The sequence below is a fragment of the Nomascus leucogenys genome, chromosome 5, assembly GCF_006542625.1.
Source record: "Nomascus leucogenys isolate Asia chromosome 5, Asia_NLE_v1, whole genome shotgun sequence".
Lineage (NCBI taxonomy): Eukaryota > Metazoa > Chordata > Mammalia > Primates > Hylobatidae > Nomascus > Nomascus leucogenys.
The window spans coordinates 23,694,633-23,717,686 of NC_044385.1; the positions used below are offsets into that span (position 1 = coordinate 23,694,633).

The 23,054-nt window shown below is 42.6% G+C and overlaps 1 pseudogene; it reads right to left on the minus strand.

Moving 5' to 3' along the window:
• Positions 1-9,866: 9,866 nt before the first annotated feature.
• Positions 9,867-9,961, minus strand: LOC115835276 (annotated as a pseudogene).
• Between the last annotated feature and the right edge of the window lie 13,093 nt (positions 9,962-23,054).

Consider the following 23,054-nt stretch of genomic DNA (forward strand, 5'->3'; position numbering starts at 1 on the left):
ATGGGGTTTTGCAGGGGTGGATAGAGATTGGGCTCAACTCTGAATACGGCACAGCCAGGTGGGAATGCATAGCCAAGGAGCAGAGTGGGGGTCAGTGACAGATAATTACTAAGAGGAAACATAAAGAATAAGGGGGATTCTGGCTAAACCCACCTAACCGAATCTTGCTGAAGATAGGACAGGGTCATTGAACATCACCAAGATGGTGGAGGATGAGGAGCACAATTAGATATTGGGGATGATCAGATAGCAAGGTGTGGAGGGGGTCTGGCTAAACTGACTTAGCAGGGTCCTCGTTAAAACGGAATTTTTCAAGGAAGTGCACAGATGGGCCTAGGAAGGGGTCAGGAGGCTCACTAAAGTTTGGTCAAGCAAAGAATCTTTGTCAAGGGCCAGAGGAGGCCAGAGGTGAGACCGAGAGATGGGGAGGGACTAGCTGCTATAGGACCTTGTAAGGGCAATGGAGGGGTTGGAATTGGAGGGTGAAAGAGGTGAGTGTGGTGGTCAGGCTAGTGGGGAAGGAGTAGGGATCTGGGCAGCTCTGGTGGAGAGGCTCTTGAGCCCCATCACAGGTGTTCCAGGGTCCATGAGAGCTTCTTCTGATAGCAGGACTGCAGCCCCATGGTCCTGCTTGCCCACTCTTCAGAAGCAGGCCCTGATGGAGAAGAACTTGGCTTTTTATTTTTTATTTTTTTTAAGAGACAAGACCTTGCTCTGTCACCCAGGCTAGAGTACAGTGGCATGATCATAGCTCACTGCAGCCTCCATTTCCTGGGCTCAAGTGATCCTCCCACCTCAGCTTCCTGAGTAGTTAGGACTACAGGCATTTACCACCATGCCAAGCTAATATGTATGTGTATGTGTGTGTGTGTAGGGATGGGGTCTCGCTATATTGCCCAGGCTAGTCTGGAACTCCTGGCCTCAGTAATCCTCCTGGCTCAGCCTCCCAAGTGCGAGCTTGGCTTTATGATGATACAATAATTTGGGTGCTTCTCCCAGTCTATTCCCACTCAAGATTTTTATTTTTATTTTCACTTTTTATGTTTTTTGAGGAGTCTCGCTCTGTCACCCAGGCTGGAGTACGGTGGTGTGATCTCAGCTCACTGCAACCTCTGCCTTCTGGATTCAAGCAATTCTCCTGTCTCAGCCTCCCGAGTAGTTGGGACTACAGACGCCTGCCATCACGCCCGGCTCATTTTGTATTTTTTGTAGATGCGGGGTTTCACCATAATGGTCATGCTGGTCTTGAACTCTTGACCTTAGGTGATCCACCCGCGTTGGCCTCCCAAAGTGCTGGGATTACAGGCGTGAGCCACCGCACCCGACTCCCACTCACAATTAAACACAGCCTGCACACGTGTTTCTGCACCAACAGGCTGACGGGCTCTCATTGGAGAGAAAATAACCCACTCCATCCTTTTGGGCAACTGGAATGATTTGTGTGTCTTGGAAAGTTTTAAAGGTCACCAAGATTTCCTGAAAAACAAAAATAAGCCTGTAGTAATAAAGTTATTACACCACAATCATGCTCTTCACTGTGAGCTATAGTGAGTGGTCCTGCCCAGGCAGGTGATGACAGTAAAAATGGCGCCTCCGAGGGCCCCTTTGATGTTGTATTGGCTCCACCACGTGGCAAAATGCAGTATTGTTATTTCAAAGCAAGAAAACCCCTAATTTAGCCATGGAAAAGGACACCTCTATCTCAAAACGCCTTTGATGCTTTTCAGCATAAACAGGTAAAACTGGCAAAATGTCTTGTTTTGGATCTCAGGCAGTCATGACTCCAGATCCCAAAGCCCTCTGGAGTCTGATACTGAGTTCCTCATGATCTGATCCATCTGTTTATGTATCTGTCTATCTATCATTATTTGTGACCACATACATGCCAGGCATAATGCTGGGTACTGAGGCTTCAACTGTGAACAGGATACTGAACTGTCCTTACAGAGGACATAGACAATGGGCAACAGGCCATTGCAATTCACTGTGACAAGCGCTATGGAGACAAATTACTGAGGATCCTCACCCAGATTTGGGGAGTCTTGGGTTATTTCACTTAGCATAATATCCTCATAATATCCTCAAGTTCCATCCATGTTGTAGCATGTGACAGGATTTCCTTCTTTCCTTCCTTTCTTTTTTTTTTTGAGATGGAGTTTCGCTCTTGTTGCCCAGGCTGGAGTGCAAAGGTGCAATCTCGGCTCACTGCCACCTCTGCCTCCCAGTTTCAAGCAATTCTCCTGCCTCAGCCTCCTGATTAGTTGGGATTACAGGCATGCACCACCATGCCTGGCTAATTTTGTATTTTTAGTAGAGACGGGGTTTCTCCATGTTGGTCAGGCTGGCCTCTAACTCCCAACCTCAGGTGATCTGTCTGCCTCAGCCTCCCAAAGTGCTAGGATTATAGGCGTGAGGCACTGTGCCCAACCGATTTCCTTCTTTTCTAAGGTGGAATGATATTCTATTGTCTTGGATATATCACATACACTGAGAAAGTCTTTTTACATTTAATTTATTTTTTAAATTTTTGAGATGGAGTCTCACTCTGTCACTCAGGCTGGAGTGCAGTGGCGCGATCTTGGCTCACTGCAACCTCTGCTTCTTAGGTTCAAGTGATTCTCCTGCCTCAGCCTCCTGAGTAGCTGGGATTACAGATGTGTGCAAACATGGACGACTTTTTTTTTTTTTTTTTTGTATTTTTAGTTGAGATGGGGTTTCACCATGTTGGCTAGGATAGTCTCAAACTCCTGACCTCAAGTGATCCACCTGCCTCGGCCTCCCAAAGTGCTGGGATTACAGGCACGAGCCACCAAGCATGGCCAGGAAGTCTTCTTTTTGAGACAGGGTCTCTCTCTGTTACCCGAGCTGGAGTGCAGTGATGTGATCATGGCTTACTGTGGCCTTGACCTCCTGGGCTCAAGTGATCCTCCCACCTCAGCCTCCTGAGTAGCTGGGACTACAGGTGTGCACCACCACACCTGGCTACTTTTTGTATTTTTCATAGAAACGGGGTTTCTCCATGTTGCCCAGGATGGTCTTGAACTCTTGAGCTTAAGTGATCCACCTGCCTTGGCCTCCCAAAGTGCTGGGATTACAGGTGTAAGCCACCGTGCCCGGCCCTAAGGGAGGAAGCATCAACTGGGGCCTGAGAGCTGAGTCTAATTCGTGTAAGGGTGGATGGATAGACGGAGAGAGGATAGGAAGGGGAGAGGGCTCCAAAATGACTGAGTAATTGGCTGGGAACTGAGAGAAGTTTCGGTGGCTGTAGTGTGGACTGTCAGATGAGGACGGTGATGGGAGATGGGGCCAGAGAAGAGAGCAGGTGCCGGGACACACAGGGCTTGTGAGTTCTGCGAAGGAGTTTGCCCAGTGTCCAGCAGGAGGAAGTAGTGGTGGTCTCCCCACCTTGTTCCTATGGGTTGATTTAGGCTGTGGTTCTGGCCGTGTGGCCTCTCTGTGTCTGTTTCCTCAGCCAGATCTTCTCTGAGTGGACAGCACTTCGAGAAGACCTACGTGGGATGGTTGGATCCTGGAGAGGCCTACAAGTAGCCATCGATTCAGTCCAGACACTATTTGCTCTGGAATGTGCGGGACTGGCTCCCATTGGCTCCTGAGAGGAGGGAGAAAATGTGCACAGGGCAAGTTGGAGACGTTATTTCTCAGTTTGCAGTTGGTTGGATCACGTCAGCCCATCAGGATGTTTTAGCCAGGATGGAAACGAGCCTTCTAGAGCATTTGAGGATAGGGATTGCCACTTGGGGAATTAAAGACAATAATGACAAAATGAGCTTATCAGAGGACCCAGTAGGATTCTCATTCCTGTGGCTGGGTACTGTTGGCAGGAGGGCAGCTTCCTGGACACTCGAAGGCAGGAAGAACTTGACTCTCCACTGGGGAAAAAACGGCTAATGTCCTGTATTGTACAGCTGTGGTCATGATGTTAAATTCTTGTGTCTTCTAGTTATATTTAGAGGAATTATACCTTTTTACTGTGTCTGTTGGTATTTTTACATCAATCACAGTCCATCTTGTAACAATAAAATAACCTTTCAAAAAATGTTTTTCTGTTTAAATTAGCCTAAAACTCTCTCTCTCTCTCTTTTTGAGACATGGTCTCACTCTGTTACCCAGGCTGGAGTGCAGTGGCACGATCATAGCTTGATTATATCTCACTGCAGCCTTGACCTCCTAGGCTCAATGATCCACCTAAGACTCCTGAGGAGCTGGGACTACAAGCACACACCACCATGTCCAGCTAATTTTTTGTTTTTTTGTATTTTTTTGTAGATGCCAGTTTTTGCCATGTTGCCCAGACTGATACTGAACCCCTGAGCTCAAGCAATCCACCTGCCTTGGCTTCCCAAAGTGCTGGAATTACATGTGTGAGCCACTGGGCCCGGCCCCTAAAACCATCTCTATCATTTTTCAGCAAAAATTCTGATGAGTACTAATTCCCTTTTCTCCCAACTTCGTGTCTAAGATTTTGAAAGTTGGGTGTTTAATGTCTGAAGGTATTTTCCTTCATGAAAATATGCAGGAGAGGGAGCTGCAGCTGCCAACTAAGGTTCTGAGGCCTCTTCTCCCTGTTCTCCCACAAGAAGTCTGAGGTTCATAGCACTGTGGCTAAGAACGCATCTTAGATAGCAGGGCCTCCGGATAGAGAGTGCCAGGGGCCAGACGAGACCAGGCTTCCCCTCCACAGGTATTAGTGTGTATGTGGGGGTGAGCCTGCTGTGGCTTGGGGCTGTCCCTGGCCATTCCACTGAGAAATGAGCCTCATGTGCTGGAGGGCCGCCTACCACTCTGGTCCTTTCTGCCTATGATCCGAAGGGGAGGATGGTGCCTCGTTAGCCTCATCTCACTTGTTCCCTGTTAGTTGATTGGGAAGTGTGAGCTCTCACCCCTGGGATGGCCAAACCAGTCTGCCTAAGACTACACACCCTGAACTGATGTGATGGAGGTTGACACCAATCTTTTGGGGGGTCTTTTGGAGGATTTTTTAAAAAATAAACTTCAGATTTATCAGAAATTATGGAAAAATTGCAAGACTAGTCCAAACCCCTCCCGCATATTTTTTTACCCAGATTCACCAACTATTTACTTTTTGCTTCATTTTTGCTTTATTATTCTACCATCCATCCATCCATCCATCTACATACACACCATTATACGCATATACATAGCATTATGTCCCCATTACATATGCATATATGTGCTGTGTGCCTGTGTGTGTATATTTTTGCTGAACCACTTGAGAATCAGTTGCAGACATTGTGCCCATTTACTCCTAAGTACTTCAGGATGTATGAAAGTCAGAATATTTAACACTGACATGTTGCTATTATTTAATCCAATTGATATACAAATATCATCAATTATCCCAATAATATCTTTTATAACCTTCATAATTTTTTTCTCAGGTAAATGATCCAATACAGGATCATGAAATGCCTTTAGTCATTATGTCTTTTTAGACTTCTTTAATCTAGGACAGTTCCTCAGCCTTATTTTGTCATTCGTGACCTTGACATTTTTGAAGAACACAGTCTAGTTAGTTTGTAGAATGCCTCTCAATTTGGATTTGTCTGATGTTTCTTTATGAATAGATTGAAGTTATGCATTTTTGGCAATAATATCATAAAAGTGATATGTCTTTCCCAGGACATTACATCAGGAGGCACATGTTATGGATTTGCCACATTTCTGATGATGATAATTTCGACCACTGAGTGAAGGTGGTGGCTGTCATTTTCTCCACTGTAAAATTACTATTTTTATAATACCTTTGAAATTAATCAATTATTTTTTGGGAACTACTTTGAGACCATATACATATTCTGTTCCTCAACAAACTTTTACCTACTAGTTTTGCATTCATTGCCTGAACCAACCACTACTATGATTATTACAAAATAGTGTTTTTAAAAATTATAATATTTCCTCTTCCTTTATTGGCTGGTATACGACTGCTGGGAAGAGTTTTCCATTATCTCCCAGTTATTTACATAAATAAGGGCAGATGGGTTCCTATTTTACTCAATGGATTACATGCATTACTATTGTTATTTATTTTGATGCTCAAATTGCCCCAGATTTTGCCAGGGATAGTCCCTTCAGGACAGCTCCTGTGCCCTTCTGACGTGTCCTCATCATTCTTCGAGCACCCCCTTACTTCCTGGAACATGAAGCTATTCCAGATTCCACTTATAACTTTTCTGTCCTAGTTCTGGAATTAAACATTTCTTTTTTTATGGGGGGATATTAAGCATTTCTTCAAGGAGCCCTCTTTTTTTTTCTTTTTCTTTTTAGTGGGGAACAGTATTTAGAAACCAAGATCTGGGTGCTTATTGCTACTGAAATTGCTTCTAGTGCCTCAAGGCAGACAGATCTCTGTTCTTTGTATTAGAGGACATTCTATCCACTCTCTAGCTAACAGGCCCAGCCAAGAATTTTCTTATTTTTATTTATTTTTTTTTTTGGCGGAGTCTCCAGGCTGGAGTGCAGTGTCGCAATCTCGGCTCACTGTAACCTCCGCCTCCCAGGTTCCAGCGATTCTCCTGCCTCAGCCTCCCAAGTAGTTGGGATCACAGGCGCCTGCCACCATGCCTGGGTAATTTTTGTATTTTTAGTAGAGATGGGGTTTCATCATGTTGGCCAGGTCAGGTCTCGAACTCCTGACCTCAGGTGATCTGCTCACCTAGGCCTCCCAAAGTGCTGAGATTACAGGTGTGAGCCACAATGCCAGGATGAATTTTCTTATTCTTTAGGAGAATGTACCTTGATTTGATTTGTTATTCACTACTGAATGGGGCCAAGACCATAACGTTACATATTAACATGTAGATTTTTGTCTAGTATAGCTACAAATAATTTCATTCAGGGAAAAAAAAATTAAACAACAAAAACTAAAACAAAAAATAAAAACCAAACAAATAAACAAAAACCCTAAATCTCAAAGGTTATAGTCTTCTTGCCCTGTATAACATTAACCAGTTTTGTATACCACCCCAAAATTCTAATTTAACATCTTTTATTCAGTGCCTATAATACTTAATCTCTCAAGTTCTCTTGAAACCAGCTTTACCATCCCACTCATTCTCTCATTAATTAGGTAAATGAGTTTTTAAAAAACCAGGTACATAATCCTAAACATAATGCTCTCTTTACAAAAGTAAATAAGTAAAATACAATTTTAACTCATAAAAAAATTATACCCATGCTGGTGCAGAGGCTCATACCTGTAATCCCAGCACTTTGGGAGGCCAAGGCGGGTGGACCACCTGAGGTCAGGAGTTTGAGACCAGCCTGACCAGCATGGTGAAATCTTGTCTCTACTAAAAATACAAAAATTATCCAGGCGTGGTGGCGGGCACCTATAATCCCAGCTGCTTGGGAGGCTGAGGCAGGAGAATTGCTTGAACCCCGGAGGTAGAGGTTGCAGTGAGCCGAGATCATGCCATTGCACTCTAGCCTGGGCAGCAAGAGCAAAACTGTCTCAAAAAAAAAAAAAAAAATTATATCAGCTGGGTGTGGTGGCTCACACTTGTAACCCTAGCACTTTGGGAGGTCCAGGTGGGCAAATCATTTGAGGCCAGGAGTTTGAGAGCAGCCTGGCCAACATGGTGAAACCCCATCTCTATTAAAAATACATAAAATTAGTTGGGCGTGGTGGCACATGCCTATAGTCCCAGCTACTCAGGAGGCTGAGGCAGGAGAATTGCTTGAACCTGGGAGGTGGAGGTTGCAGTGACCTGAGGTTGCACCACTGCACACCAGCCTGGGTGACAGAGTGAGACTATCTAAAAAAAAAAAAAAGAAGTTATACTCTGCCACTTGAGTTTCAATTGGCCTCCAATTCCAAATGACCACAATGTGATTTATTTTAACTTTCCCCCTTCCCATATTTGTAATTCTCTTCTCCAAAAATGAGAAATGTTGCTTTCATCCTTCTGAATTTATTTATTAATTTATTTAATTCAAGAATACACAGAAAGTAGTTTTAGAATCACAAACCCATACTACCATGAAAATTACAGCTACCAACTAGACTTCAATATTTGTTTAGAGTTCGTTTTGTCCTTACTGAGAAGATATAGTCAAAATGCTATAGACAAAGTCTCTTGAATTAGTTAGTTTCCCGCCTATTCAATCAATTCTCTTTGAATCTGGCTGGGCACACGGTGGCTCACACCTACAATCCTAGTACTTTGGGAGGCCAAGGAAGGATTGCTTGAGGCCAGGAGTTTAAGACCAACCTGGCCAACATGGCTAGATCCTATCTCTACGAAAAAAAAAAAAAAAAAAAAGAGAGAGAGAGAGATTCTTTCTAAATCTAAAATCTGTTTAGAACAGGAGTGGCTTGGTTTACTCCACTACTCTTAGTTAGAATGTCTTTAACTGTGGGGGTTCCTTTCACATGAGAATAGGGCCCTCACTTTTTGTATAGGTGGCCATAGACGTATAATAGAAATAACAAATAGACAAGTAGCAGAATATACAAAACAGTTGCATTTTGATCACTTCCCAGGAGTTGTGCATTCAATTTACTAAAGACTTCATGTTTCTACCAGCCTTTTGCTGATATCCTAACTACACATTAGTTCTTTCCACCCCACATGGAAAATGACAGTATTGGCATACTTTAATTAACTCCAGATATTTTTCTCTATTTAGAACTCTGAGAAGTTGATCTCTCTCCAGAGGACCCCAGATAATAAAAAGCAGTTCTAATTCTCTAGAGTTGGGCCATTCAAAGCCAGTTTTAAACAAGAGGTTGAATGATGTCCCCACATGTTCAGTTTTATATATGGTGTTAGCATACTTCTGGTGATAAGGGAGTTTTGTTAATGACTCATATAAATGACAGCTTAATTTTTAGTTTTTAATAGTTGCGCTGTGTGCTTTGCTCTCATTTTTAATAGTTCTCTGTGTGATTTGTGTCCTGTTAGGAACAGGATTCTAACAAAGCCTAATTCTGGGTAAAATCTGGAGTTTATCTTCAGGCCCCTGGCCCTGTTGTATTGCCCTTTCCCACCTTGATGGTAGTCTCCTTATTTTCCTTGTATGCAGTGCCCTGAGGAGATCTTTTTCACATATTTAAAAGTCTTCTTTCATCAAGGTATCTGAAAGTCAGTCACACGAAGTTGTAAATAACAGATAATAGCTTAAAGTGTTACTCTTCTCTCCTAGACTCCTACAGGACAACCAGGGACAATCAGCTTCACAGGAACCTATCTTCCCTGCTGGCTATGTAATTTGCATAATTTATAGGGCTGGGTGCAAAATGAAAATGTGCTTATCTTGTTAAAAATCCAGGAAAAAAATGTAATTAAAATACTAAAATATAAAGCCTGCGCAGTGGCTCATGCCTGTAATCCCAGCACTTTGGGAGGCTGAGGTGGGCGGATCACTTGAAGTCAGGAGTTCAAGACCAGCCTGGCCAACATGGTGAAACCCTGTCTCTACTAAAAAGACAAAAATTAGCCGGGCATGGTGGTGGGGCGCCTGTAATCCCAGCTACTTGGGAGGCAAGAATCACTTGAACCTGGGAGGTGGGGATTGAAGTGAGCCAAGAACGTGCCACTGCACTCCATCCTGGGCAACAGAGTGAGACTCTGTCTCAAAACAAACAAACGAACAAACCCCTAAAATCTGAAGCTTTTTTTTAAAAAAAAAGTTTATTTATAAAATGTAATAGGAATAATAGTGATATATGAGTAATGACATAAACCTACAAATTGCAAAAATGTACCATTTTTTGTTTCACCAATTTGTATAATACAATAGATAATAATACTTTATTAATGTGAAATGTTGATTGGTCATAAGATTTTTCTGACTCCTCTGCAAATCATTTCTAAAGCCATCAAAATTTATATTTTCTGTTTTTTTTAAAAGAGGGGCTATGCTAATCTTCTCTGTACCGTTCCAATTTTAGTATATGTGCTGCTGAAGTGAGCACCAAAATTTATATTTTCAAGATGATGACAGCAGAGTAAGAAATAAAAATAAAATCCTAAGCCTCTCAGCCGACTGAATGGAGTGCCTCTCAGCCAAGGGGACCCCAGAGGAACCTTAAAAAGACACACCTCAATATGCCCTATCCTTATTCATCTTTAACCAGAAATTTTTCCTAAGGAGTACACGGAAATCAGCCCTGGGGAACAAGATACAGATGACTCTACTTCATTGCCTTTAGCCAGTCATCCGAGGCCGTGACTGGACTCCCTCTTCCTTTGTGTGTGTGTGTGTGTGTTTTTTTTTTGAGACAGGGTCTTGCTCTGTCCTCTGTCGCCCAGGCTGGAGTGCAGTGGCGTGATCTCGGCTCACTGCAAGCTCCACCTCTCAGGTTCACTCCATTCTCCTGCCTCAGCCTCCTGAGTAGCTGGAACTACAGGTGCCCACCACCATGCATGGCTAATTTTTTGCATTTTTAGTAAAGATGGGGTTTCACCATGTTAGCCAGGATGGTCTTGATCTCCTGACCTCGTGATCCACCTGCCTTGGCCTCCCAAAGTGCTGGGATTACAGGCGTGAGCCACCGTGCCTGGCTGTTTTGTGGTTTTAACACAGCAACTAACCAGCATTCCTTCCTGATAAGAGATCGCTGACCACAGAGTCGTTCTCAGCAGTCTACAGAAGATGCACATTGAGGGTTTTTGTGTTCTCTTTTTCACCTTTTCATGTCAGAGGGCCAAAAACTCCACCCTTGGATCATGCAAGCACCATCATTTTTTGAACATGTGACGCATGAAGAGGCATGAAGCCCAATTGCACATGCGCATGTTTCTCTTTTCATAAATATTCATGACTCCTCCTATTGTTTACTAAATATGTATACTTAGCCAAGCCATCCATTATACATTCTTGTTTTATCCATCCCTGCCTTGAAGTACCTGTTTCTGACTTCTGTCAGAGGCTACACTTCCCAGCCTGTAGGAATGGCCACCTTGCAGATTGCAACACTTTATGAGAAATAAAGCTCTTATTTCAAAATTTATGAACCTCACCACTCTTTAGTTGACAAGAGTATTAACCTAAGCATGGGGCCCCTCTTGGAGCAGGGCCCTTATGACTGCATAGGTTGCTGCCCATGAAGCTAGCTAGCCCTGCTGACCTTGTTGCTGGTTTTCCAGGAGTAGGTGCTGTGATTGTGTTTGGTGTACAGAGTATTTATTAGGAATCAACTTCTGTGGATGAGAGGAGGAGGAGGATGTAGTCTTGGGCAGGGGGAAAAGTCAAAATGTGATGCAATTGTGACAAAGCTTTGGACAGTCCTATGGGATGTTCTCGACCATACATGGCCCATCAGAGATGCTAGATTGAGCCAAAATGTCTGTGTCTTTATACCTTGCTTCTATCAGTCACTGGACGTGAACTGCCCCAACTTTGGGGGGTGGGATTAGCAGAAAGTTTCCAGGTCTCAGATCCTTTAGAGCTTGTCTCAGTTGCAGAGAGCTAACTCAACGGAGGACATGGCCCTCCCAGGCTGACCAACATCCTGCTTTCTCTTCTGAAGAAAATAGTAGCAAACCAAATCCAGCTCTCTACGTATGATAATATATCACAGCCAATAGCTGAGGTCAAGAATAGTAGATTGACCACGTGTGGTGACTCAAGCCTGTAATTCCAGCATTTTGAGGTGAAGGTGGGAGGATTGCTTGAGGTCAGGAGTTTGAGACCAGCTGGGCAACATAATGAGACTCTGTCTATACAAAAAATTTAAAAAAATTAGCCTGGGATGGTAATGTGTGCCTGTAATCCCAGCTACTCGGGAGGCTGAGGTGGGAGGATCACTTGAGCCTGGGATGTTGAGGCTGCAGTGAGACATGATCATGTCACTGCACTCCAGCCTGGGTGACAGAGCAAGACCCTGTCTCAAAAAAAAAAGGAAATTGCTTTAACATTAGGGAATCAGAGAATCAGTCACTGATTGATTGATATATATTAACAGAATGCTGCATAAAGATACAGATATAGAAAGGTTGAAAATAAAATGATGGAAAAAGATATACTATGTAAACATTGATGAGAAGGAAGCTGGCATAACTATATTAATATCAGACATAATACTTTAAGGCAAAAATCATTATTGGAAATAGAATGGGGTTGTTTGTGATGATAGAGGCTCAAATCATGAGGAATGTTAAAAAGGAAGAGGGATGACTCAAGGGAAGGGCAGCAAAGACTGTGGAGGAAATTGTGTGTTTCCAGGAAGCTCCAGGCTCCTCACATTTCTCCCACCAGCCAACAGATAGATATTCCATAGTTTAATTTCTTTAGCTTAGTGCTTTATTGTATAGTTAAAATTAAAAAAAAAGAAAGCAAGAAAGGAAGGAGCTATCAAGTTATGAAAGGACATTGAAGAAACTTAAATGCATATTACTAAGTGAAGAAGTTGTATTAGTCCGTTTTCATGCTGCTGAAAAAGACATGTCTGAGACTGGGTAATTTAAAAAGAAAAAGAGGTTTAATGGACTCACAGTTTCACATGGCTGGGGAGGCCTCACAATCATTTCGGAAGGTGAAAGGCATGTCTTACATGGCGGCAGATCTTGTGAGACTGATTCACTATCGCGAGAACAGCACTGCAAAGACCCGCGAAAATCATTATTAGAGATAGAATGGGTTGTTTGTGATGATAGAGGCTCAAATCATTTTTCCCCATGATTCAATTACCTCCCACTGGGTCCCTCCCACAACATGTGGGAATTGTGGGAGCTACAATTCAGGTTGAGATTTGGGTGGAGACACAGCCAAACCATATCACTAGTCCATCTGAAAAGGCTACATAACATATAGTTCCAAATATACGACATTCTGGAAAAGGCAGAGCAAAGGAGACAGTAAAAAAAAAAAAAGATTTCTGGGTGTTCGGTGAGGGGTAGATGAACAGGCAGAGCACAGAGGATTTTTAGGGCAGTGAAACTACTCTGTCTGATACTATAATGGTGGATACATATTATCATATATTTGTCAAAACCCATAAAATATACCATACTAAGAGGGAACCCTGATGTAAACTACAGTGGTAATGACATGTCAACATAGGTTCACTGATTTTAACAAATGTACCTCACTAGTGTGAGACGGTAATAATTAGGAAGCTGTGTGTGTGAACATCTTACTTTCCTCTCAGTTTTTTGTAAAGCTAAAATTGCTCTGAAAAATAAAACTATTAATAAAAAAATTAGTAGGAGTCTGCATACAGAGATTCTTTTTGTACAAGGAAAAAAACCAACTCAAATTAAGCCAAAAACAGAAGTAAATGCATGATAGGTCTTGGTCCTGCTGCTTGATGACTTAAATCTAAGGTTATGGCAAAACATCTGAAGCTCATTGCCAGGCTGTGATGGTGCAGGACCCTAAACAGAATGCTCACAATGGAGGGGCTCATGACATTAAGCCACAGAGGCACTATGAGAAGCTTGCCACAGGTGACAGTGGCAGAGCTCTGAAACTTGCCTGTGGATCTATAGTTTGGAAGTGGCCCACAAGATGAACTCCATGGGAAAGAGTTGGGCGGATAGATCCATGGCAGGGCTGCTGAGTCCTGTGCGTAGGACACCCAACACAAAAACCTCATCCATTTTGTGCTGTCGCCTCTTTTCTTCCTCCAAAAACCCATATGATGTATATTTCTCTTACCTTTTTTCCCTACAATAAACCTAATCCTGTAGATGCAAGAAGGCCTATGTATACAGAAGCAATCCCTGCAGTCAGCAATGGAGCCTCTCTTCTATTAAGTGACAGAAAAACTGAGTCACAAAATAGTCTAGGAGTAGAATGATGGTTGCTAGAGGATACAAGGAGTGGGAAATGTGGAGTTGGTGTTCAATGGAGATAAAGCTGCAGTCTTGGAAGATGAAAAGATGAAAGCTGCGGTTTTGGAGATGGATGGTGTGATGGTTGCATAATAATGCGAATGTACTTAGTGCCACTGAACTGTACACTTAAATGCTAAAGCTAGTACATTTTATGTTATATATATATTTTAAAAAGCCCAAAGTAGATGCATGCTAAAGATTCTGGAATGTCATTGTAAAACCAAAGTAGAATAGGCATGCCTCATGAATAACCTAAACAGAGACTCAGATAACATTGGGATCCCCTTTTCAAGGTGGGAGGAAAAGTGCCCAAGCTTTATTTTTCACAGCTTCAACCATCAGATCCAAGTCCAAAAATCTAGGGAAAAAAACTCATTGACCCGTGTTGGGTCAGGTACAGTCTCCCATATCAATCAACTATGCACAAAAAGTGCCCATGCCACCAGGACTGTGGGGTGTGTGATGGCCAGTTTTGGTAAATACTCCATGTGCATTTGAAAAGAACATGGACTTCGCTGCTGTTTGGTGCAGTATTCTACATATGCTAAGGAGGCTAAGTTTGTTAATTGTGTTATTCAAATCTTCTATATCCTTATGGGTATTTTTGTCTGCTTGTTCTATCCATTACTAAGAGTATTGTATTAAAATCTCATACTAAGATTGCATATTTTCCTTTTTGTCTTGCCAATTTTTATTGTACATATTTAATGGCTATGTTGTTATAAGTATACAGTTTTACTACATCTTCCCAATGAGTTGATCTTTCATGATTATGAAATGTTTTTATCTCTAATAATGCTTTTTGCCTCAGGGTGTTCTTTTTCTGATATTATATAGCTAGATCAGCTTTCTTTTGGTGTTTGCATTCATTTCTTTCTGTACTTTTATTTTTAAGCTTTCTATGTCTTTATAGTTAAGCTATATCACTTTGTTGCTTTTAACTAGGCTGAGAATTTTGTTTTTGTTTTTTTAATGTAGTCCTTTAGATTTAATGGAATTACTAACATATTTGTATCTAAACCTACTTTCTTCTTTTTGCTTTTTGTTTGTCCCATCAAGTCTATGTTTTCCTTCCTCTCCTTTTTTTTTTTTTTTTTTTGCTTTCTTTTGGATTAACTATTTTTTATTATTTCGTTTCACCGTTAGACCGGTTTTTACTATCCTTTTGGTGATTATCGAAAATGTCAATAATGCAGAGGCTAAGAAACCCTGACTAACCTCTTGTTTTCTCTAAACTGGCAGTAAAATCTAGAGGTTTGATTGGATTCAGTTTATTTTTTGGGGGGTGGACAGAGGTCTTCACAGATGAACCTATATTGTACACCGTATTATATGAGAAGGCAATAATGTCCCATGCATAGATGCACAGATTGATAAGTAGGCTTAGGTGTTTCAGTCAGATCCATCTATTATAAAGTTCTCCATTAGTCTTTCATCTAATTGTGTTAGCATCCATTGGTGATGGCTACCTGGACTCATTATTTCATTAAGGGTTGCAAGACGGTGACTCCTCTATCACTTGTTCTCCTATTCGCTGCAGTTCTTAAGAAGAGCATTGCCTTGCCAACTGCTTGCAGTCCACACAGGAAAGGTAGGATAAATGCATGATTGATGAATCAGGGAAAGAGTGTTACTATGCAATATTACACCAAGCACTTGGTTTTAAATTAATCTGAGGCCTGTTGGAGGAAACAGACGTCTAGGGGGCAGCAGAGACCACCAGTTGCTGGAGCCATCATTTGATACCTTTAACGTGCGTTACCTCTGACTGTTGTCGCTGCGCAGTTTAATTTCAGCTGGCTAGAGTCCCAGCTGCTCTGAGAGGCCATATTCCCTTGCTGGCTGCAGTGAGGAGCTGGGGTTGTCTCTGGTGCCTCCTGGTCCTTGTTACCTGCTGCTGGAAGGTGAGGGAGTATCTCACCTGGGACTAGCAGAGGAACCCAGCAGTCCTGTGTTGGGGCTAAGGGGGAGATGTGGAGGGGAGAGTGGACTCTGTCTGTGACAAGAATGCAGACTCCACCAGTTCAACTCCCTGGGTGCATTCTACATAAAGTGATCGTTTGTCACTTTAAACAGCGTCAATATGGTATCTTGGATAAACATGTGGGCTTTTAGCTAACTCACTTGGGTTCCAATCCTACTCCTGCTACTGAGGAACTGTGGATGAAGCTCAGCTTTCTCACCTGTAGAATGTGGCTGGTGATAGTTGCTATTGCACGGCATTGTTGCAGAAGCAGGAGACAATGTGTGTAAAGGGGTCGGCCGGGGACCTGATGAGCAGGCGTGTGTGTGCACCTGTGTGGTGTCGGAGCAGGGAGCCCCTCACTGTTCCCTGGTGAGGCTTGGCCCAGCTCCCAGGCTGATGGCTGTGTTCAATGCCCAGCAGTCTTTCGCCTCCAGATAAGTGTAGCTAGACAGGGTGCACGGGAGGGCTGGGCTCCGGGCTCCCATGCCCTCTGTGTCAGATAAGCAAAGGAAGACCCAGTGTTAAAGTGACTTCTCAGGGGGTGGAGCCAAGATGGCCGAATAGGAACAGCTCCGGTCTCCAGCTCCCAGCCCCAGCGACACAGAAGACGGGTGATTTCTGCATTTCTGCTTGAGGTACTGGTTTCATCTCACTAGGGAGTGCCTAACAGTGGGTGCAGGACAGTCGGTGAAGCGCACTGTGCGCGAGCCGAAGCAGGGCGAGGCATTGACTCACTCGGGAAGCGCAAGGGGTCAGGGAGTTCCCTTTCCTAGTCAAAGAAAGGGGAAGCAGACGGCACCTGGAATATCGGGTCAGTCCCACCCTAACTGCGCTTTTCCAACGGGCCTGGAAAACGGCACACTAGGAGATTGTGTCCCGCACCTGGCTCGGAGGGTCCTATGCCCACGGAGTCTCGCTAATTGCTAGCACAGCAGTCTGAGATCAAGCTGCGAGGCGGCAGCGAGGCTGGGGGAGGGGCGCCCGCCATTGCCCAGGCTTGCTTAGGTAAACAAAGCAGCCAGGAAGCTCGAACTGGGTGGAGCCCACCACAGCTCAAGGAGGCCTCCCTGCCTCTGTAGGCTCCACCTCTGGGGGCAGGGCACAGACAAACAAAAACTCTGCAAGAACTTCCACAGACTTAAATGTCCCTGTCTGACTGACAGCTTTGAAGAGAGTAGTGGTTCTCCCAGCACGCAGCTGGAGATCTGAGAACGGTCAGACTGCCTCCTAAAGTGGGTCCCTCACCCCTGAGCAGCCTAACTGGGAGGCACCCCCCCAGTAGGGACAGACTGACACCTCATTCAACCCGGTACTTCTCTGAGACAAAACTTTCAGAGGAACTATCAGACAGCTGAATTTGTGGTCTCACGAAAATCTGCTGTTCTGCAGCCACCGCTGCTGACACCCAGCCAAACAGGGTCTGGAGTGCACCTCTAGTAAACTCCAACAGACCTGCAGCTGAGGGTCCTGTCTGGTAGAAGGAAAACTAACAAACAGAAAGGACATCCACACCAAAAACCCATCTGTACATCACCATCATCAAAGACAAAAAGTAGATAAAACCACAAAGATGGGGAAAAAACAGACCAAAAAAACCGGAAACTCTAAAAAACAGAGCACCTCTCCTCCTCCAAAGGAACGCAGTTCCTCACCAGCAACGGAACAAAGCTGGATGGAGGATGACTTTGATGAGTTGAGAGAAGAAGGCTTCAGACGATCAAACTACTCTGAGCTACGAGAGGAAATTCAAAACAACAGCAAAGAAGTTAAAAACTTTGAAAAAAAATTAGAAGAATGGATAACTAGAATAACCAATGGAGAGAAGGGCTTCAAGGAGCCGATGGAGCTGAAAGCCAAGTTTCGAGAACTACGCGAAGATTGCAGAAGCCTCAGTAGCAGATGCGATCAACTGGAAGAAAGGGTATCGCTGATGGAAGATGAAATGAATGAAATGAAAAGAGAAGGGAAGTTTAGAGAAAAAAGGATAAAAAGAAATGAACAAAGCCTCCAAGAAATTTGGGACTATGTGAAAAGACCAAACCTACGTCTGATTGGTGTACCTGAAAATGATGGGGAGAATGGAACCAAGTTGGAAAACACTCTGCAAGATATTATCCAGGAGAACTTCCCCAATCTAGCAAGGCAGGCCAGCATTCAGATTCAGGAAATACAGAGAACGCCACAAAGATACTCCTCGAGAAGGGCAACTCCAAGACACATTATTGTCAGATTCACCAAAGTTGAAATGAAAGAAAAAATGTTAAGGGCAGCCAGAGAGAAAGGTCGGGTTACCCACAAAGGGAAGCCCATCAGACTAACAGCTGATCTCTCAGCAGAAACTCTACAAGCCAGAAGAGAGTGGGGGCCGATATTCAACATTCTTAAAGAAAAGAATTTTAAACCCAGAATCTCCTATTCCGCCAAACTAAGCTTCATAAGTGAAGGAGAAATAAAACACTTTACAGACAAGCAAACGCTGAGTGATTTTGTCACCACCAGGCCTGCCCTAAAAGAGCTCCTGAAGGAAGCACTAAACATGGAAAGGAACAACCGGTACCAGCCACTGCAAAAACATGCCAAATTGTAAAGACCATCGAGACTAGGAAGAAACTATAGCAACTAAAGAGCAAAATAACCAACTAACATCATAATGACAGGATCAGATTCACACATAACAATATTAACATTAAATGTAAATGGGCTAAATGCTCCATTCAAAAGACACAGACTGGCAAACTGGATAAGGAGTCAGGACCCATCAGTGTGCTGTATTCAGGAAACCCATCTCACATGCAGAGACACACATAGACTCAAAATAAAGGGATGGAGGAAGATCTATCAAGCAACTGGAAAACAAAAAAAGGCAGGGGTTGCAATCCTAGTCTCTGATAAAATAGACTTTAAACCAACAAAGATCAAAAGAGACAAAGAAGGCCATTACATAATGGTAAAGGGATCAATTCATCAAGAAGAGCTAACTATCCTAAATATATATGCACCCAACACAGGAGCACCCAGATTCATAAAGCAAGTCCTGAGTGACCTACTAAGGGACTTAAACTCCCACACAATAATAATGGGAGATTTTAACACCCCACTGTCAGCATTAGACAGATCAACGAGACAGAAAGTTAACAAGGATATCCAGGAATTGAACTCAGCTCTACATAAAGTGGACCTAATAGACATCTACAGAACTCTCCACCCCAAGTCAACAGAATATACATTTTTTTCAGCACCACACCACACCTATTCCAAAATTGACCACATAGTTGGAAGTAAAGCTCTCCTCAGCAAATGTAAAAGAACAGAAATTATAACAAACTGTCTCTCAGACCACAGTGCAATCAAACTAGAACTCAGGATTAAGAAACTCACTCAAAACCGCTCTACTACATGGAAACTGAACAACCTGCTCCTGAATGACTATTGGGTACATAATGAAATGAAGGCAGAAATAAAGATGTTCTTTGAAACCAACGAGAACAAAGACACAACATACCAGAATCTCTGGGACACATTCAAAGCAGTGTGTAGAGGGAAATTTATAGCACTAAATGCCCACAAGAGAAAGCAGGAAAGATCCAAAATTGACTCCCTAACATCACAATTAAAAGAACTAGAAAAGCAAGAGCAAACACATTCAAAAGCTAGCAGAAGGCTAGAAATAACTAAAATCAGAGCAGAACTGAAGGAAATAGAGACACAAAAAACCCTTCAAAAAATTAATGAATCCAGGAGCTGGTTTTTTGAAAAGATCAACAAAATTGATGGACCGCTAGCAAGACTAATAAAGAAGAAAAGAGAGAAGAATCAAATAGATGCAATAAAAAACGAAAAAGGGGATATCACCACCGATCCCACAGAAATACAATCTACCATCAGAGAATACTACAAACACCTCTATGCAAATAAACTAGAAAATCTAGAAGAAATGGATAAATTCCTCGACAAATACACCCTCCCAAGACTAAACCAGGAAGAATTGAATCTCTGAATAGACCAATAACAGGTTCTGAAATTGTGGCAATAATCAATAGCTTACCAACCAAAAAGAGTCCAGGACCTGATGGATTCACAGCCGAATTCTACCAGAGGTACAAGGAGGAACTGGTACCATTCCTTCTGAAACTATTCCAATCGATAGAAAAAGAGGGAATCCTCCCTAACACATTTTATGAAGCCAGCATCGTCCTGATACCAAAACCTGGCAGAGACATAACCAAAAAAGAGAATTTCAGACCAATATCCTTGATGAACATTGATGCAAAAATCCTCAATAAAATACTGGCAAACCGAATCCAGCAGCACATCAAAAAGCTTATCCACCATGATCAAGTGGGCTTCATCCCTGGGATGCAAGGCTGGTTCAACATACGCAAATCAATAAATGTAATCCAACATATAAACAGAACCAAAGACAAAAACCACATGATTATCTCAATAGATGCAGAAAAGGCCTTTGATAAAATTCAACAACCCTTCATGCTAAAAACTCTCAATAAATTAGGTATTGATGGGACGTATCTCAAAATAATAAGAGCTATCTACGACAAACCCACAGCCAATATCATGCTGAATGGGCAAAAACTGGAAGCATTCCCTCTGAAAACTGGCACAAGACAGGGATGCCCTCTCTCACCGCTCCTGTTCAACGTAGTGCTGGAAGTTCTGGCCAGAGCAATCAGGCAGGAGAAGGAAATAAAAGGTATTCAATTAGGAAAAGAGGAAGTCAAATTGTCCCTGTTTGCAGATGACATGATTGTATATCTAGAAAACCCCATTGTCTCAGCCCAAAATCTCCTTAAGCTGATTAGCAACTTCAGCGAAGTCTCAGGATACAAAATTAATGTACAAAAATCACAAGCATTCTTGTACACCAATAACAGACAAACAGAGAGCCAAATCATGAGTGAACTCCCATTCACAATTGCTTCAAAGAGAATAAAATACCTAGGAATCCAACTTACAAGGGATGTGAAGGACCTCTTCAAGGAGAACTACAAACCACTGCTCAATGAAATAAAAGAGGATACAAACAAATGGAAGAACATTCCATGCTCATGGGTTGGAAGAATCAATATCGTGAAAATGGCCATACTGCCCAAGGTAATTTATAGATTCAATGCCATCCCCATCAAGCTACCAATGACTTTCTTCACAGAATTGGAAAAAACTACTTTAAAGTTCATATGGAACCAAAAAAGAGCCCGCATCGCCAAGTCAATCCTAAGCCAAAAGAACAAAGCTGGAGGCATCACGCTACCTGACTTTAAACTATACTACAAGGCTACAGTAACCAAAACAGCATGGTACTGGTACCACAACAGAGACATAGATCAATGGAACAGAACAGAGCCCTCAGAAATGATGCGCATAGCTACAACTATCTGATCTTTGACAAACCTGACAAAAACAAGAAATGGGGAAAGGATTCCCTATTTAATAAATGGTGCTGGGAAAACTGGCTAGCCATATGTAGAAAGCTGCAACTGGATCCCTTCCTTACACCTTATACAAAAATTAATTCAAGATGGATTAAAGACTTAAATGTTAGACCTAAAACCATTAAAATCCTACAAGAAAACCTAGGCAATACCATTCAGGACATAGGCGTGGGCAAGGACTTCATGTCTAAAACACCAAAAGCAATGGCAACAAAAGCCAAAATCGACAAATGGGATCTCATTAAACTAAGAGCTTCTGCACAGCAAAAGAAACTATCATCAGAATGAACAGGCAACCTACAGAATGGGAGAAAATTTTTGCAACCTACTCATCTGACAAAGGGCTAATATCCAGAATCTATAATGAACTCAAACAAATTTACAAGAAAAAAACAAACAACCCCATCAAAAAGTGGGCAGAGGACATGAACAGACACTTCTCAAAAGAAGACATTTATGCAGCCAGAAAACACATGAAGAAATGCTCATCATCACTGGCCATCAGAGAAATGCAAATCAAAACCACAGTGAGATACCATCTCACACCAGTTAGAATGGCCATCATTAAAAAATCAGGAAACAACAGGTGCTGGAGAGGATGTGGAGAAATAGGAACACTTTTACACTGTTGGTGGGACTGTAAACTAGTTCAACCATTGTGGAAGTCAGTGTGGCGATTCCTCAGGGATCTCGAACTAGAAATACCATTTGACCCAGCCATCCCATTACTGGGTATATACCCAAAGGACTATAAATCATGCTGCTATAAAGACACATGCACACGTATGTTTATTGCGGCACTATTCACAATAGCAAAGAGTTGGAACCAACCCAAATGTCCAACAACGATAGACTGGATTAAGAAAATGTGGCACATATACACCATGGAATACTATGCAGCCATAAAAAATGATGAGTTCGTGTCCTTTGTAGGGACATGGATGAAACTGGAAAACATCATTCTCAGTAAACTATCGCAAGGACAAAAAACCAAACACCGCATGTTCTCACTCATAGGTGGGAATTGAACAATGAGAACTCATGGACACAGGAAGGTGAACATCACACTCTGGGGACTGTTGTGGGGTGGGGGGAGGGGGGAGGGACAGCATTAGGAGATACACCTAATGCTAAATGACGAGTTAATGGGTGCAGGAAATCAACATGGCACATGGATACATATGTAACAAACCTGCACATTGTGCACATGTACCCTAAAACCCTAAAGTATAATAAAAAAAAAAAAAAAATAAAGTGACTTCTCCAGGTCACTCAAGAATGTGGTAGAGCAAAGGCTGGAATCTAGATTTGCAGACTCTCAGTCTTGAGCTTGTATTGGCTGCATCTAAGTTACTGTTTTCTCTGGATACTTCTAGTGCTTCTCAAAATCCTTAGGTTGTTTTGGTTTAAGTTGTAGTTGCAAACATTTTCAGAGACTCACACGTGAAATGAGCCCTCAGTATACATGTGTACTTTAATTCATACAATTATACTCCTCACGGGCTTAACTATACTCTGTCTCTTACCAGTCCAACAGTGTGAAATACAAAGTTTGAATATGACATATATTTAGCTAACTATTAATTCATCAAGCATGTATTGAACTCATATTATGTGCCAGGTACTAAGTCACAGAAAGAAATTTGAGATAGGCTGGGTGCAGTGGCTCATGCCTATAATCCTAGCACTTTGGGAGGCCGAGGCGGGTGGATGACCTGAGGTCAGGAGTTTGAGACCAGCCTTGCCCACATGGTGAAAACCCATTTCTACTAAAAATATGAAAATTAGCTGAGTGTGGTGGTGTGCACTTGTAAT